At 41.1% G+C, this 17,051-nt stretch overlaps 1 long non-coding RNA gene across 6 annotated transcripts in view; it reads left to right on the top strand.

Moving 5' to 3' along the window:
* Nucleotides 1–16,490: 16,490 nt before the first annotated feature.
* LOC105078776 (uncharacterized) overlaps nucleotides 16,491–17,051 on the top strand; it is an 85,794-nt gene continuing 85,233 nt past the window's right edge. For all 6 annotated transcript variants that reach the window (XR_836184.3, XR_012506765.1, XR_012506766.1 and 3 more), the window contains exon 1: nucleotides 16,491–16,782. This is a non-coding gene — a long non-coding RNA (uncharacterized LOC105078776). The remainder of the gene's footprint in view (nucleotides 16,783–17,051) is intronic.

The following is a 17,051-nucleotide window of genomic DNA, read 5'->3' as shown; positions in this document are numbered from 1 at the left end:
CCCAATGGTTTTAAGCAAGGATCAGACTAGAATTTTAGAAAAACGTCACTCTGGCTACTTCATGGAGGTAAGGTAAATCATTTTTAACACCCGCCTCCCCTGTAGGGCAGAATTATTTTCTATAACTATTATTTTTCTGGACTTGCTGAGCTTTAGGGAAATACCTTTAAAAAATACTTGCCATTTTTTAAATTTAGTAAATCACTTCATGTCTGAACAAAAAATTCCACATAGTAAAGTTTTGCTGTTTTAAATTTTAAACATAAGACGTCTCTATGTGGTCATACAGAATAACAGAGCTGAAGTAATTCAAGTTCTGTTTCCTTACCTTTATAACCACTGTGCTATCATTGTTAAGTTTGAATCTACTGGTTAAATGCTTGAATGTGTAGTTACAGGAGGATTGGAGACACAAACCAGAACTAATCCACAACTAAAGTGAGCTCCTCTGATCCTGAACCATCATGAACCTGACTTCCAAATGAATACAGATTGACAAGTCCACGAGTGTCAGGGGCCTGCCATGTAACTGGGAGCTCTCTGGGTTAATTTCCATACAGAATACAATGTTTATCAAAGAATAAGTATTAAATGGGTAATTTAAAGCTTGTATATTAATTATTAAAGTTCAGCAGCCACCACAGCAACTGTATAGAACTTAGACCATCAAAAGATTTTTTTTTTCAGGGATTAGTACTGTATTGCTGAAATTATTTAGAATTTCCAGTGTGTGGTGGTAATTAAAAAACATACTGACTTTTAGTAGGTATTATTGCTTTTAAATTCTTTACAGTCAGTGCATCCCCTTCCTGACTGTACCTCTCGGATCTTTCCCTCCACCTGGCCCTCAGGACACTGCCGTGCAGAGAATGCATTGAAGGAGAGCCAGGGGTTTGGAGGAGGCCCCTGGGAGGGAAGCCCATGGAGAGAAAATGGAGGCTTAACCAGGGAAAATGGATTTGAGAGAAATGTAGGTGTTAGGTGTTAGGACAATTCGATATACAGGTGGAGACAGGAAGAAGAGTGTGCCAGCTTCCAGCATTCTGGATGGGATACCCAGGTCCATGGTGGACTGATTGATTTGCAGAGGGGGACTGAAGCCACAAGCATGGATGCAATTGCCTGAGGACAGGGGGAAATAGTTCTCAACCTTGATGAGCTCTAGCATTTAGAAGAGGATCCACTGGCAAGTATTATTTCTGTTTTGCAACTGGAAAACCAAGGCACTGAGTGGTTCCATCATTTTCCCAAGAGTTAGAAGAGTCAGGATTAATTTTTGGCTCATCATGAGCACCCAGTAACTTAGCCAAATGCATTTTAAGAACATCCTTGGAGAGGTGGAAAACAAACATAGGGCTTGTCATTCATGTTCTAACAAACTAAAAACGATCGGCGAAGGCCACTTGATTCTCTGAATATCTATGTATGTACACACCCAACAGAAACTGTAACTGAAGCCTAACCCAGAAACCCAGCTTGTTTATTTCCCATCAGTCTTTCCAACCCCTTGCGTGGGATTGATAGTGTCAGCTGTGACAAAGAGATAAGCAAGAAAACTCGAGTCGAGCACTGTTGAGACTAAACCTTGCTAACCACAATCAGGGATGCCGTGCTCAGAACAGAATGAAACATACCATCGGAGAATGTGATTGACCAATGTTTTCTATTCTGACCTAATGAAATACTCTGTACTGCTTCATCTTGCCATTAGAAACAGCATCAGAAAGCTTGTTGTACAACATAAAACACGGTGGAAATTAAAAGTAAGTTTGATCAATTCTAATTCAGCTGCTATGAATGCAATCAATTCTCTCTCCTACAGTGAGATTTTTATTGCTAACATCAGCACTTCCCCTTACATGCTCTCTGTATTCCCTTCCAACCCGTCCCTTACTTCAGACCTACTACTCTCCCCGTGATAAGGCATTTATTAAATGATATCTACCTCACTAAAGACATTTTCTTTTTATTTGAATATATTATTGCTTATAGGAAATTGCTGTTCACTGCACATTCAAGGGAACCCACTATTTAAAATTTTTGGTGGTGGGGAGGGTATAGCTCAGTGGTAGAGTATGTGCTTAGCATGCCTCAAGGTCCTGGGTTCAACCCCCAGTACCTCCATTAAAAATAAATATTAAATAAATAAATAAGCCTAATTACCTCCCCCCCAAACCCCCAGAAAACAAAACAAACAAAAAATTTCTAAGGCCCCACGAAATTGTCTCTGAGTTTTAGAAGACTATCTTTAATGCTACCAAAACCTCAGAGAAGCTCTATATTCATTGCAAGTTACCAGGGCCCCTTTTGCTTTGTTTCTCTGTCATGGGAACCCTGAACTGCAGGAAACTTTCTCCTCCAACCCAGAAATTCAGCTGCTTGTCAAACACTCTCGAATTCCACCCCATGCCATTGTGCTCTCATATCAGGCCCGTTGTATGAGCCTGTTTGATTTATCTTCTTTTGATATTCTCTTCTAGTCCTCAGTAGCAGGGTCCTGAACAAGGGAAATAAAAAGATAAAACTTCAAAAGCAGCACCTAACCATGCAGTAAAGGCCGCGTGGCATATTCCCAGGCAGCTATGGTAGGCCCAGGTGTGTCCCCCACTGCAGTGGAATGCCATCTCTCTGAGGCCAGGGTGTTGCCCTGGCACCTGCTGAGTGCCCAGCAGTTGTCGGATACCCTTTCCACTGGCCCTTAGGTAGGCTGCGTGGAATAGTGGAGAGCACATGGAATATAGAGTCTGAATGCTCAAATTAAAGTCCTAGCTGTGCTATTTATTGCTGTGTGACTTTTGAAAAGTCACTTAACCTCTCTGGGCTTCAACAAATAATGGACTCTGGACGGCTTGGTAGGTAAAGAGTAGACTAAGACAGCAGACCCACATTCTTGTCTACATTCTGCCATTTACCAGCCCTCAGTCAATACGGCCACAGATGCCTTAGTTATAAAGCAAGGACAACAATATCTGCCCTGTTTACATAGTGTTGCTATTATGAGGAAAGAAGAGACAGGATGTGGAAAGTTCCGTGAACTACCTGGTCTTCAGCAAACTGATCTGAATGACACCCTTCCTGGGCCTCCTTGCCTTATCCACTTGCCTGTAAGATCTCATCTAAAAGTTCAAATCTATCTAGAACGCTTTCTCCCCCAGCACTGAAAGTACCATCTGCAGTCATATTTTCAGTCATGTAATTTCAGACAGACCAAGGACTCCAGAACACTGGATGTCCCTCTGCTTTAGAGTCACAGTGAGAAAACTCACAGCTGGGCAGAAAGCCGATCTCCTCCCCTTCCCTGCCCCGACATCATGATCTCACTCCTGGGTGCACACAATTGCCTTCAAAACACTAAAAATTCAAGAACTTTGAAAGCACAAAAAGTTGGAGCTAACTCTCTGTGAGTTCTCGATTCAAGTTGGCCATCTCTCTTTCTACCCCATGACAATTTCCTTGCTCACAAATCTCCTCTCTCCACACCAGCATACCCCTTTCCCCATACTTGCTTTTAAAATGAGTTAATAATGTGTTCTCACATAGATGAAATCACAAACACTATATTGTAGGTTCTTAACCACTAAAGGAAGTAATGGGGAAAGGTGTTTTTATTCCTATTTTCTTTCTTTCTTTTTTTTTTTTAAATAGAGGAACTGGGGATTGAACCCAGGACCTTGTGCATGCTAAGCACACACTCTACCACTAAGCTATATCCTCCCCTCTTATTCCTATTTTAGAATTAAAAAAAAAAAAAAAGACCCAAGACCCAGAAAGACTGGGTGACTTGCTCCAAGGCCACATTGATAGCATGTAACCAAGCCTGGACCCATACACCAGCCTGATGACTCAAAGTAAACATGCCAACCTCTACCCCTTGTGGGTTCCATAGGAAAACAAGAGGCACTGCCAAGAGGGAACACTCATGCCATCTATTATAAACAGCCCGAATCCAGAGGTAAACCAGAAATGAAATAAAGAAAAAGGTCACTGACTCCAAGAACAATGGGCACGTGTTGGGGTCATTCATTCTTTCAGTCATGTTAAGGGGGCCATTAATACTCTGTAAGGCCCTTAAGATTCTGTGAGCCTCTTCTTACATCTGTGGCCTTGGGTTCCTTATGTTTCCTTCAGACTTCAAAGATATGAGACTTCTTCCAATGAAAAATACAAAAAAAAAAAAGTGTCTCTATTTTCCTTTTAGTACTTGGAAAGGGTAAGGGTGGAGATATTTAAAAGTACCAAAAGTTCCAGGAGAATATCCAGAAACAAAAGATAATTTTCTCCACTTTTTACATTCACTTTAACAGACATACAGACAGAGCCAGCTTGACGCTTAAGATTTATCAGTCAATTTCCAGCAAGATTTGGATTCAGAAATTCCAGGACACTGGTTTGGTGCAGCAAAAAGAATGCCAGCTCTGTAGTCCACTGACTTGAGTTTTCATCCCAGGATCTGACACTTAATAGTTATGTGGCCCTGGGAGGCATTTACCCTGCATGGAAACATGGGGACATCTTTTGAAAAGTTAACATACAGCAGGTATCACAAACTTAGGGCCCACGGGCCATATCTGGTCCATAGACATAACAAAATTGTGAAAAGTGTTTTATCCATTCTTTTGGAGGAAGCCTGCCTTCCGTTTGGCATACCCCTCATTCCCACTTTGCTCTTATCCTGACCTGCATCAGGGGTTTGTGTCCTTTGCCCTGGCCTGTGGGTATATATGAGTTCAGCTTCTTCCCTCAAGGTTGTGAAAGTTCCACGCAGATAGCGAGCACTCAGTGGATATTCTGGTTCTCTGAAATTTCAGTACTCTTTGCAATCTGATACACTTATTCTGAGATTTGAGTTTCAATGTTCAGTCTCTGTTGTTGGTTCCTCATTTCTTCCCCTTCCTTGGCTCATAGTCCTTGGGCCTCTCCTCCTCCCTGATGACACTTACTCCCCTGGGTGACGCCATCCAATCTCATGGCTTTAAATATGATCTACATACAGATGATTCCCAAATGTGCTCCAGAACAGATGCCTCCCAGGAACTCCAGGCTCATTTATCCTACTGCCTACATGACTGTCTCTACTTAACTATGTATTAGTTGGGTAATCATGCATCCATTTCTCCAGAACCTTCTTGGTTTGTGCAGGACAATCCTGGATTGTGCCTATGGTCCCAGTGGCATCCCATCTGATCTAGCATATGTCCTGGATTTTTCATTTTTAATGAAGTATTATCATTATTATTTTAATTACAAGAAGCCAGGATGGGTTTGTGAGACTTCATTTTGAGTTTCCAGTTCCTCCTGCCATGGGCTTGTCTAGTCATGTGGAAGATGCATAGGCAATAAACAGAGTTTTCACTTTAAGATGTGGTTACATTTAAAACAACCCCCCTCTCTCTCTATACATATATATATATATATATATATATATATATATATATATATATATATATATATATATATATAAAATAGAATAACCCATCTCTCTTTTCCAAACCCTTCCCAGATGAAATATAACTAATGCCTGCCTTTCAACATGAAGGACACTTGCTGGATTTAAAAAAAAACATGTTGCCAACAGAAGAGATGGCTGACTCCTGGTATCAGGTAGTGGTAGGCGATGCTTTGGAAGGTACTGCTGCAGCCATCCACTTGGGGACCAGCCAGTTTGGCCATGGACACCACCATGACCTGCAAGATTCATGAAGATACCAGCAGCCAGTCAGCAAGTGAGGTCAGTGGGAAATACGGGAATTATAGATCAGGTGAACATGAAAACTATGCAGGAAATAGACTGAGCACTGGTTTATAAGTAAATTAGTCTTAGATTAGTAGATTAGTAGACCTTGTTACTGAGGTCTTGTCATTTACTGCATGGTATAAATCTACAACTAATCTATTTTCTTGCATAATGTAGTTTTTATTTTTGCAATAAAAATTTTTTTAGCAGCAATGAGCTAAAAAAAATGAAAGTGCATGCTTAATGAAAAATTAAGGACTGAATTTACCTGCTGTAAACAAAAAGATAATCAAAATGTACCTTATACAAAACGGTGACAATTAGCATCCACCATGGGGCTTTGGCGTATCAGTGACCACATGAAAACCAGACACAAAACTACTGAAGACACTTCAGCACTTAATTCAAAGTTGACTTAACAAAAGTCAAGTGCTTTCATATATACCACCAATGAGTAAGTGGAATGTGAAATTAAAAACATAATACCATTTATACTAGCACGCCTCAAAAATGAAATACTTCAGTATAGATAGAATAAAATATGTACAAGATCTGTATGAGGAAAACTACAAAACTCTGATGAACAAAATCAAAGAACAACTAAACAAATGGAGATATATTTCATGTTCATGGCTAGAAACACTCAATATTGTCAAGATGTCAGTTCTTCCCAACTTGATCTATAGATTCAATGCAATCCCAATCAAAATCCCAGCAATTTATTTTGTGATATTGACAAACTGACTCTAAAGTTCACATGGAGAGAAAAATGACCCAGAACTGCCAATGCAATATTGAGGGAGAAGAACAAAGTTGGGTGACTGATAATACCCAACTTAGTCTTACTATAAAGCTACAGTAATCAAAATAGTGTGTTATTGGTGAAAGAACAGATAAATTGATCAATGGAACAGAACAGAGAGCCTAGAAATAGACCTTCGTAAGTATAGTCAACTAATCGTTTTTTTTTTTTTTAAAGGGACAAAGGCAGTACAGTGGGGCAAAGACAGTTTGTTGAACAAATGGTGCTGAAACAATTGGGCATCCACAAACAAAAAAATGGATCTAGACACAAACTTTACACCATTCATAAAAATTAACACAGAATGGACCACAGATTGAAATTTAAAATGCCAAACTATAAAACTCCTAGAAGGTAGCAGGAGAAAACCTAGATAATCTTGGATATGGTGTTGCCTTTTTAGATATAAGATAGGACACGAAATGAATAACTTAAAAGCTGACTTTCATTAAAATTTAAAACTTTTCACTCTGCAAAAGACAGTATCAAGATAATTAGAAAACAAGCTACAGACTGGGAGAAAATATTTGCGAAAAATACATCTGATAAGGTCTGTTATCCAAAATATACTAAAAAACTTTTAGAACTCAACAATAAGGAAACAAACATTCTAATTAAAAAATGGGTCAAAGACCTTAATAGCCACCTCACCAAAGAGGATATACAAAGGACAAATAAACATATGAAAAGATGCTCCACATCATAGGCCGCTAGGGGAGTACAAATTAAAACAACATTGCGATTCCACCGCACATCTACCTGAATGGCTGAAATCTGGAGACTGACGACGCCGGGTACTGACGAGGATGTGGAGCAACAGGAACTCTCATTCACTGCTGGTGGGAATGCAAAGTGGTACAGCCATTGTGGAAGAGTTTGGCGGTTTCTTACAAAACTAAACATGCTCTTATCATACGATCCAGCAATTGCATTCCTTGGTATCTACCCAGAAGAGCTGAAAACTATGTTCACACTAAAGCCTGCATGCAGATGTTTATAGAAGCTTTAAACATAGTTACCAAAACTTGGAAGCAACCAAGATAGCCTTCAGTAGGTGAATGGATAAACAAACTGTGGTCCATCTTGACAATGGAATATTATTTAGCATTAAAAATAAATGGGCTAGCAAGCCATGAAAAGACATGGATGAAACTTAAATGCATATAACTAAGTAAAAGAAGCCAAGATGAAAATGCTATATACTGTATGAGTCCCACAATATGACAAATCTGGAAAAGGCAGAACTGTAGAGACAGTAAAAAGATCCGTTGTTTCCAGGGGTTAGTGGAAAGGGATAAATAAGTAGAGCACAGAGGACTTTTTGGACAGTGAAACGACTCCGTGTGATACCGTAATGGTAGATTCATGTCTTGTTGCCTTCATACACACTCATAAAACGTACACCAAGAGTGAACTATAATGTAAACTAAAGACTTTGGGTCATGATGTGTTCATGCATGTTTATCAGTTGTAACAAAATACCACTCTGTGAGGGATGTTGATCATGAGGGAGGCTGTGTGTGTGTGTGGGAGTACTGGACACATGAGAAATCTGTACCTTCCTCTCAAGTTTGCTGTGAACCTGAAACTGCTCTAAACACTAAAATCAAGAATTAATTTGTAGGCATATAAATATTTTCAATTACCTGATTTTAACTTGTTTTAGCATACCTTTCATTCTTGTTTCTCATTTTATATGAGAAATGATATGGTTCTTCTATCTCTAGCATCACAAAATTAACACATCAAAAGGATGCTCTTAAAGGCACAAGCATGACTAATCGTCACCGAGGCTACACACTGTCCCCCGAATAATAAAATGCACAGCCCTGGATTTAATCACCACCTGAGCTGCAAGCATGACAGCTGTCAGTGCAGATGAGTGTAGCCCTGCTCTCCCAAGTCAGTGCCAGAAAACTGCACATTCCTCCACTCCAAGCCTGGAGCTGCATGTTTAACTGTTTGAGTGTCCCAACATATTGTGAAAGAAACAAATTGGCCCTTGTCCACAAAGCAAACACAAGAGTGGCTGGGCCTCCCCTGAGATAGCCAGATCCAGACACTGCAGGGGAAGGCAGCCTGTGTGACCTGGTGAGAACTCTTAATTAAACTTGACACACAGAGTTGCTAATAGAGACTGAAGGTCACAGGAAAAGCACTATCACAACTCTAAGCCTTTTCTAAACAACCAACCAGAAAGACAAGTCCAGGAACTAGCTGTGGGCTGCCCATTGACGCAGAATCCCGGGACACAGGGTGTAAAATAACACGCAGGTCTGTGGCCATGTCATCAGTAAGACACTGGGAGGATTGTGTTATTGCCATCAGCACAAGCGTGTGTGTGTGTGTGTGTGTACGCACATGCGCGGTGAGGGAGACTCCTTGAGTCTCATAGCTGTTGTTCAGGCTCCTTCTTCTGTAGTGATGTGTTTCCAGACGGGGTTTTCCTAAGACCGAGTACACACTATGAACTGCCCCCTTCTCTTCTCCCCTTCCTGCTCCACCCCCAGCCCCACCGGATCACCTGACAGCTGAAGGATTTGTCTAGTTACTGCAAAGCAAACAATGCTCTGGGCTGAGCTTTGGGCCTTGAAGTCATTCATTCCGTGATACCACCCGCCTTCGATTCTAGTATTGGGGAACTCCGCACACTCAGGTAGGGCTCCAGCGTCACATCTCAGTGCAGCTGGAGAGAGTGGCTCTCTCTTCATCTCTTTTTACAGTTGCGGTTGAGATCCAAGATCCAAGCAGTTAAGGAAGAGCGGTTCTTGGCTGAGTGTAGAGGTTTAAGAGCAATAGAGTTTGGAGACAGACTCCCTGGCTTCCAACTCTAGCTTTGCCACTTACTAGCTGTGTGATCCAGAAAAGTTCATCTCCTTGCTTCCATTTCCTAATCTGCAAATGGGGCCAAAGTAGCACCCTTTTCAGGGAGTTGTTGTAAGGATTTAATTACAGTTGACCCTCTGTATCCATGGGGTCTGCATCCACATATTCAAAAAATTTCCAAAAAGCAAAACTTGAATTTGCCGTGCACTGCCAACTATTTATGTAGCATTTATATTGATTTAGGTATTATAAGTAATCGAAAGATGATTTAGACTATACAGGAGGATATGTGGTTTATATGCAAATATTACACCATATTACATAAGAGACATATACATCTAGGGATTTTGGTATACTTGGGGGTCCTGGAACCAATCCCCCGTGGATACCTAGGGGTAACTGTAATTAATATACTTGAAGGGCTTAGAACAGTGCCTGGCACAAAGTCAGACTTTTTTACGATTTCCTAAATAAGGCAATCGAGGCAAAGTAGGTGAGTGAGCAGATAACTCTGGGGAAAAAACTAGCCTACTTGAAATAACACTGGACTTGGCCCCTGGGGTGAGGGCTGGCATCTCCTGGCTCTACCACAAATCAGCTAGTATCTTAGGTATATCACTGAAAATATTTAGGCCTTATCTTTTGCAACTTAGTTTGGCAATAACCAATAATCTCTTTCTAGGCTTGTGATGAAAGCCCATGAGATGTTGGAGAGAGCAACACTTTGTAAACAAGTGTTCTATAAATGTTGAGAACACACCTCCTATATTTCTTTTCTCTTATAACAGCATTATTGATGTGTAATTCACATACCATACAACTCATTTATTGAAAGTGTACAATTCGGAGGTTTTTTTTTATTAACTTTACAGAATTGTGCAAACTTATCACCAAAATCAATTTGAGAATGTTTTTAACACCCTGAAATAGAAAAAGCCATATTCTGAGGCAGTCACTCCCCATTCCTCACACATCTTTATTATTATAGTCATCCTACTGGGTGCAAAACGGTACCTCACTGTGGTTATGACTTGTAGTACCCTGATGGCTAATGATGGTGAGCATCTTTTCATGTGCTAATTGCCCATTTGTATGTCTTCTTTGAGAAATTCTCCATTTACATCCCTTGCCTATTTTTATTTGGGTTATTTGTCTTTATATCTTTGAGTGATTGGAGTTCTTCATATATTCTAGACACAAATCCTATATATGTGACTTGAAAATGTTTTCTCCCAATTGGTAGGCTTTGTACTTTCTTGATGGTTTTTCTGTTTTTTATTGAGTTATAGTCAGTTTACAATGTTGTGTCGATTTCTGGTGTACAGCACAGTTTTTCAGTCATACATGAATATACATATATTCGTTTTCATATTCTTTTTCACCATGAGCTACTACAAGATCTTCAATATATTTCCCTGTGCTATACAGTATAAACTTGTTTATCTATTCTATATATATACCTGTCAGTATTTACAAATCTCAAACTTCCAGTTTATTCCTTCCCACTCCCCTCCCCCCAGCAACCACAAGTTTGTATTCTATGTGAGTCTGTTTCTGTTTTATATTTAAGTTCATTTGTCTTCTTCTTTTTTTTTTTAGATTCCACATATGAGTGATATCATATGGTATTTTTCTTTCTCTTTCTGGCTAACTTCACTTAGAATGACATTCTCCAGGGACATCCATGTTGCTGCAAATGGCATTATGATGTCATTTTTTATGGTTGAATAGTATTCCATTGTATAAATATACCACCTCTTCTTTATCCAGTCATCTGCCAATGGACATTTAGGTTGTTTCCAAGTCTTGGCTATTGTAAATAGTGCTGATATAAACGTTGGGCTGCAGGTGTCTTTCTGAAGTAGGGTTCCTTCTGGATATATGCACAGGAGTGGGATTCCTGGGTCATATGGTAAGTCTATTTTAGTCTTTTGAGGAATCTCCATAATGTTTTCCACAATGGCTGCACCAAACTGCATTCTCACCACCAGCATTTATCTTTTGCTGACTTTTGAATGATTGCCATTCTGACTGGTGTGAGGTGATACCTTATTGTAGCTTTGATTTGCATTTCTCTGATAATCAGTGATACTCAGCATTTTTTCATGTGCCTATTGGTCATTTGTATGTCTTCATTGGAGAATTGCTTGTTTAGGTCTTCTGCCCATTTTTGGATTGGGTTGTTTGTTTTTTTCCTATTAAGTTTTATGAGCTGTTTATAATATATTCTGGAGATCAAGCCTTTGTCAGTTTCATCTTTTGCAATATTTTCTCCCATTCTATAGGTTGTTGTTTTGTTTCGCTTATGGTTTCTTTTGCTGAGCAAAAGCTTGTAGATTTAATTAGGTCCCATTCGTTTATTTTTGCTTTTATTTCTGTTTCTTGGGTAGACTGCCCTAGGAGAACATTGTTGAGATGTATGTGAGATAATGTTTTTCCTATGTTTTCTTCTAGGAGGTTTATTGTATCTTGTCTTATGTTTAAGTCTTTAATCCATTTTGAGTTTATTTTTGTGTATAGTGTGAGGGAGTGTTCTAGCTTCACTGGCTTACACGCTGCTGTCCAGTTTTCCCAACACCATTTGCTGAAGAGACTGTCTTTATTCCATTGTATATTCTTGCCTCCTTTGTTGAAGATTAGTTGACCAAAACTTTGTGGGTTCATTTCTGGGCTCTCTATTCTGTTCCATTGGTCTGTATGTCTGTTTTTGTACTAATACCATGCTGTTTTGATTACTGTGGCTCTGTAGTATTGTGTGAAGTCTGGGAGGGTTATTCCTCCAGCCTCATTCTTTTTCTTCAGTAATGCTTTGGCAATTCTGGGTCTTTTGTAATTCCATATAAATTTTATTATGATTTGTTCTAGTTCTGTGAAATATGTCCTGGGTAATTTGATAGGGATTGCATTAAATATGCAGATTGCTTTGGGCAGTATGACCATTTTAACAATATTGATTCTTCCAATCCAGGTGCATGAGACATCGTTCCATTTCTTAAAGTCTTCTTTAATTTCCTTAATCAATGTTTTGTAGTTCTCCATGTATAAATCTTTCACCTCCTTCATTAGATTTATTCCTAGGTAATTTATTACTTCAGGTGCTATTTTAAAAGGGATTGTTTCTTTACTTTCTTTTCCTGTTGATTCCAATAGTTTTGATGCTACAGGCAACAGTGGGCCACACAGGCCAGAGGTGCCTGTGTGTCCACCGAGTGTGAAGGTGCAGGGTCTTTTATTGAGGAAGAGGCTGTAAACACAAAGGAATAGGGGAACAGATTTTTGATTGGCTATTAGTGAGGTAAGGGGCTTTGGTATGTGGGAGGATAGTAGGTTTATGACTCCAGTAAGATGGAGACATGGGCTGACACAGCAAGGGAGTGGAATTTATGATTCCTATGTGGAGGAGACACAGGCTGAGACAAGTCAGCCTGAGCTACGGTGAGGCTCGTCATTTCCCAGGGCTGTTAATTCTGCTAAGGCAAACACACATCAGGGCTTTGTCTTCTGAAGAAGAGAAGGCAGATGCCTAAGGGCTGGAAGTCTGGGGGGTCGCAGGGCCTCAGCCGGCACCAGTTGGCACCACCCATAATATATATACATATGGAAATAATTAAATGTATCAATGAACGCAAAGTCAGACAGCAGGTAAGGGTGGCCATGAGACCACTGGGATACTGAACTGGCTGTTCTTAGCAACAACTGAAACTCCTCAAAAGCCTAAGTATTCAACTCTAGCAAAGTGTTATATATACATATACCATGGCCCAGTGGGATCTATGGACAACTGTGGAATAACAATAATTATTGCTAACAATAAGTGCTATGTAGCACTTAATACTTTGAAAACAGAGGCACAGAGAAGCTAAGTAACTTCCCCAAAGTCACACGGCTTATAGATGAGAGAGCTGGAAATCCAGGCCAAACCTACTGGTTCCAGAGTTCTTGCTTTGAACCCTTGAATATACTAATTCACATTTTTAGTTGGCTTTGCACTGACATAACTGATGCATAGCTCAAATTGTGCTTTTAGATTCCAACTTGAGAGATGATTAATTCAAACACAAACTGGCCTGCCTACGGAAAAGAAAACATCTGAAACTAAATAGAAAAAGAAAAAAGCTGTTTTAAAATTATGGTTTGCAATTACTTAAGAGCATGGTGGAGAACTGGTGGTGTCAGCATATGTAGATAAACAGATGTTTGCTTAATAAGTCTGTACCTCATTCCTAGTTGAATGACAAGATTTTTTAGACCCCAGAGCTTCATTGTTTTACTACTGTTTCTTGCAATTCCTTGAAATCTTCCAATAATTAAGCCCTACCTCTCAGCCCTGCCTTAGACTGCAGTCTGCACGTGCCACCTACAGGCATAACAAGATGCTGGTTTTCTCCAGGGCAGCCACCACAATTGTTTAACTGACATTCATCCCTAAAGACCCTGGGAAGCCAAGCAGAAGTCGAGGCGAAGGCAGGGGGATAGTTAGTACAAAAACTTGAGACACTGAGAGGGACAGCAGCAGGGAATAAAGGCAAATGGCCACCAAGTGAGAGTAAATAACACAGAAGTGTTAACAAATTAAGGGCTGGGAAAACTAGGAGAGTGTATCAGTTACACGCTGTAAACAGAGGTTGGCTTTACCTAAAACCAAACCATATGCTTTCTGATAAATGACTAAAACCCAAAAGAGATTCTTTTAGGAAGATAAACCAGGACACACAACACAAGCTTTTTAAAAAAATACATATTCCATAGTAAACTTTCTACCCCCCCCCCCAATCCATAGGCTCCATTGTTCTGTTTCTGGAGCTTACACGATACCTTCTTCTTTTTTTTTTTTTTTCAATTTTTATTTATTTATTCATTTATTTAACTTTATTGAGTTATAGTCAGTTTACAATGTTGTGTCGATTTCTGGTGTACAGCACAGTTTTTCAGTCATACATGAATATACATGTATTTGTTTTCATATTCTTTTTCACCGTGAACTACTACAAGATCTTGAATATATTTCCCTGTGCTATACAGTATAAACTTGTTATCTATTCTATATATACCTGTCAATATTTACAAATCTCAAGCTCCCAGTCTATCCCTTCCCACCCCCTGGCAACCACAAATTTGTATTCTATGTCTGTGAGTCTGTTTCTGTTTTATATTTAAGTTCATTTCTCTTCTTCTTTTTTTTTTTTTTTTTTTTTTTTAGATTCCACATAATACACAATACCTTCTTAATTGAAACATACACACATGTAACCCAACAGGACCTTATGGGGCTTCCAGGGTCAGACCCCTCCCGGATACCCTCTGCTGTAGCTCCTCTCTGTTAATAGTAGCTCATGCATATTTCTTGAGTTTTTCTGATGCTAAAACTCAGCACCATATGGAAGAAATTAACTACTTGATGACCATGAGCACATGGCTCCCAGACCTTCTAGACCCTCTGTGCTGATAGCATTGACTGCCCTGTTATCTCATCATCAACCAATCAGAGAATTGTGCACGAGCTCATCACCCACCCTGCCTCACCTGGCCTTTAAAAATGCTTTGCTGAAACCCTTGGGGGAATTCAGGGTTTTCTTGGGTGTGAGTAGTGGATTCTCCTTGCTTGACCCAGCAATAAACCTTTCTCTGCTCCAAACTCTGACTTTTCAGCTTGGCCTCACTATGCCTAGGGCACACAAACTTGCAGTGAGTAACAACGTTTCCTTCTTTTAATTTATATGATAAATGCAAATGCTCTGAAGCAGTCATTCTCTTTGATCTTTATTCATTCATCAAACTGTCCTGGGAGCAAACATTTCTGTGTGCCAGATACAGAACTCAGGGAAATGGATGTGGTTGTCTCTGTCCCCTTGAAACTACAGCTGGAGGGAGTAGGGGCAGAAATGAAACACCTCATTGTTGAATGAGTGTATGAATTTGCTTAAATTACTGAGGGGGTGGGGCTGGAATAAAAGCTCCAAGGGCAAAAAAAAAAAAAAAAAAAAAAGCTAAATTCAGTGTACTGAGCTTAGAAGCCAGACATCGTGTGGTTTAAATCTGGACTCCATCACTGGGCAAATTTCTGAAATTTTCTGTTCCTCTCTTTCCTCTTCTGTAAAGTTGAGCTAATAGTTCCCCACTGGGTTACTGTGAAAAGTAAAAGCACCCTTCTCCTCAGCATTTACCTCGCACATCAACAGAATTCCTGAGGTGCCTAGATTTCCACTTAGCCTCCTGCCATCTTGAACAGCTCAACCACCCCAAGGAAGCACCCTGACAGAATTATCCAGCAGTCCTCTTGGATGACCAAAAAGAAAAGCCCACTGGCCCCCTGGGGTAGGGCCTGACCAGCTGACCATGATACCTACCTACCTACAGCACCTTTTGAGACTATGCCCAGCCCCCAGACAACCAGAAAAACCAGCCCTTCCAGAGGGTGTGGCCCCCTACTAAGGGCAGTTGATTAGAATAAGCTGGGGCTCGTTGATTAGAAAAAAACGAGAACTTCTGAGTACCAAGCTCAGCTCAGATGCTTTTGAGAGCACAGTCTTTGCATTCTCCATCTGGGCACAGGAGACTTGACCTCCTCCTGATTCAGCGGAGGCAGCAGCCCTTGGAAACTGGACGGTAAAGTAAGGAACAGGAAGCCCACAGTCTGGGAATCATCTCCGTGTGGCCGGTTACTAGAGAAATGCATAAGCCACACACCCGAGCGTCTTCTAACACCACCGGAGGACTGTGCACGAGGCAAATCGTTAAGGCAAATAGAAATCATGGATTCTTTCAGCCAAGGGGTCAGTCTGTACCAAACATGTGAATTTGCAGGTAAGATGTTATATAAAAGTTCTTTCCCCCACCCTTCACCCCAGAAAAAACAGCAGCTTATTTTGAATAAGAAATGGGCACAAGAAATAGTCAAATCAATAAGGAAAATAATTATAATAAAAGTTACTTCTTAGCTTGACTGTCCTAGGTCAGAACCCCCCTTCTCGCTTCAGCGGTGGGCACTGAGGCAGAGAAATGAACCCCTAACTCCCAGTTAAGAAAGCCCCACGCTAAGGGGCAAGGGTCTCCATGGAAACCTCGCGGCAAGGGTCGCCATGGAAACCGCGGCGGCGGAGGGGCGGACCCCGGGCGGGTGGGCGGGGTACCGAGGAGACGCGCGAGGAGACGCGCGAGGAGACGCGCGAGGAGACGCGCGAGGAGACGCGCGAGGAGACGCGCGAGGAGACGCGCGAGGAGACGCGCGAGGAGACGCGCGAGGAGACGCGCGAGGAGACGCGCGAGGAGACGCGCCTAGGGGGCTGCCAGAACACAAAGGGAAAACAGCGACTTCTGGATTGTCGCGTCCCGCAAGAGTTTGGCCCCTGCCCAAGACCCAGAAAGTTACTTCCCAGCCCAGAATCTCCGCGGTGAGGACACGGAATCTGCATTTCACCAGGTACTTTTTGGGTCGGGAGGTAGGGAGACATTGGGTGCGCCTATTCTATTTTCTGAACGCTCCCCACCCCATAATTGTAAAAGAACCCGTACCCAGTTTTCTTCCCCGCTGCTCTTAGGGAGGGGAGGTCTTGCGTGCTGGGAATGCAGAGCGCATTCAGTTTTGTTGAACTAAAGTTTAAGCGGATTGGAAGCGTCGCTGCTGTTCGTGGTTTCCCACTTGGGGGCAGCCTCGTCCTTCGAGCCTGTTCGTTTGGGGAAGCAGAGGCC

Source organism: Camelus bactrianus, chromosome 4, assembly GCF_048773025.1.
Source record: "Camelus bactrianus isolate YW-2024 breed Bactrian camel chromosome 4, ASM4877302v1, whole genome shotgun sequence".
NCBI classification, from domain to species: Eukaryota; Metazoa; Chordata; class Mammalia; order Artiodactyla; family Camelidae; genus Camelus; species Camelus bactrianus.
This window is presented reverse-complemented; position numbering and strand designations above follow the sequence as displayed.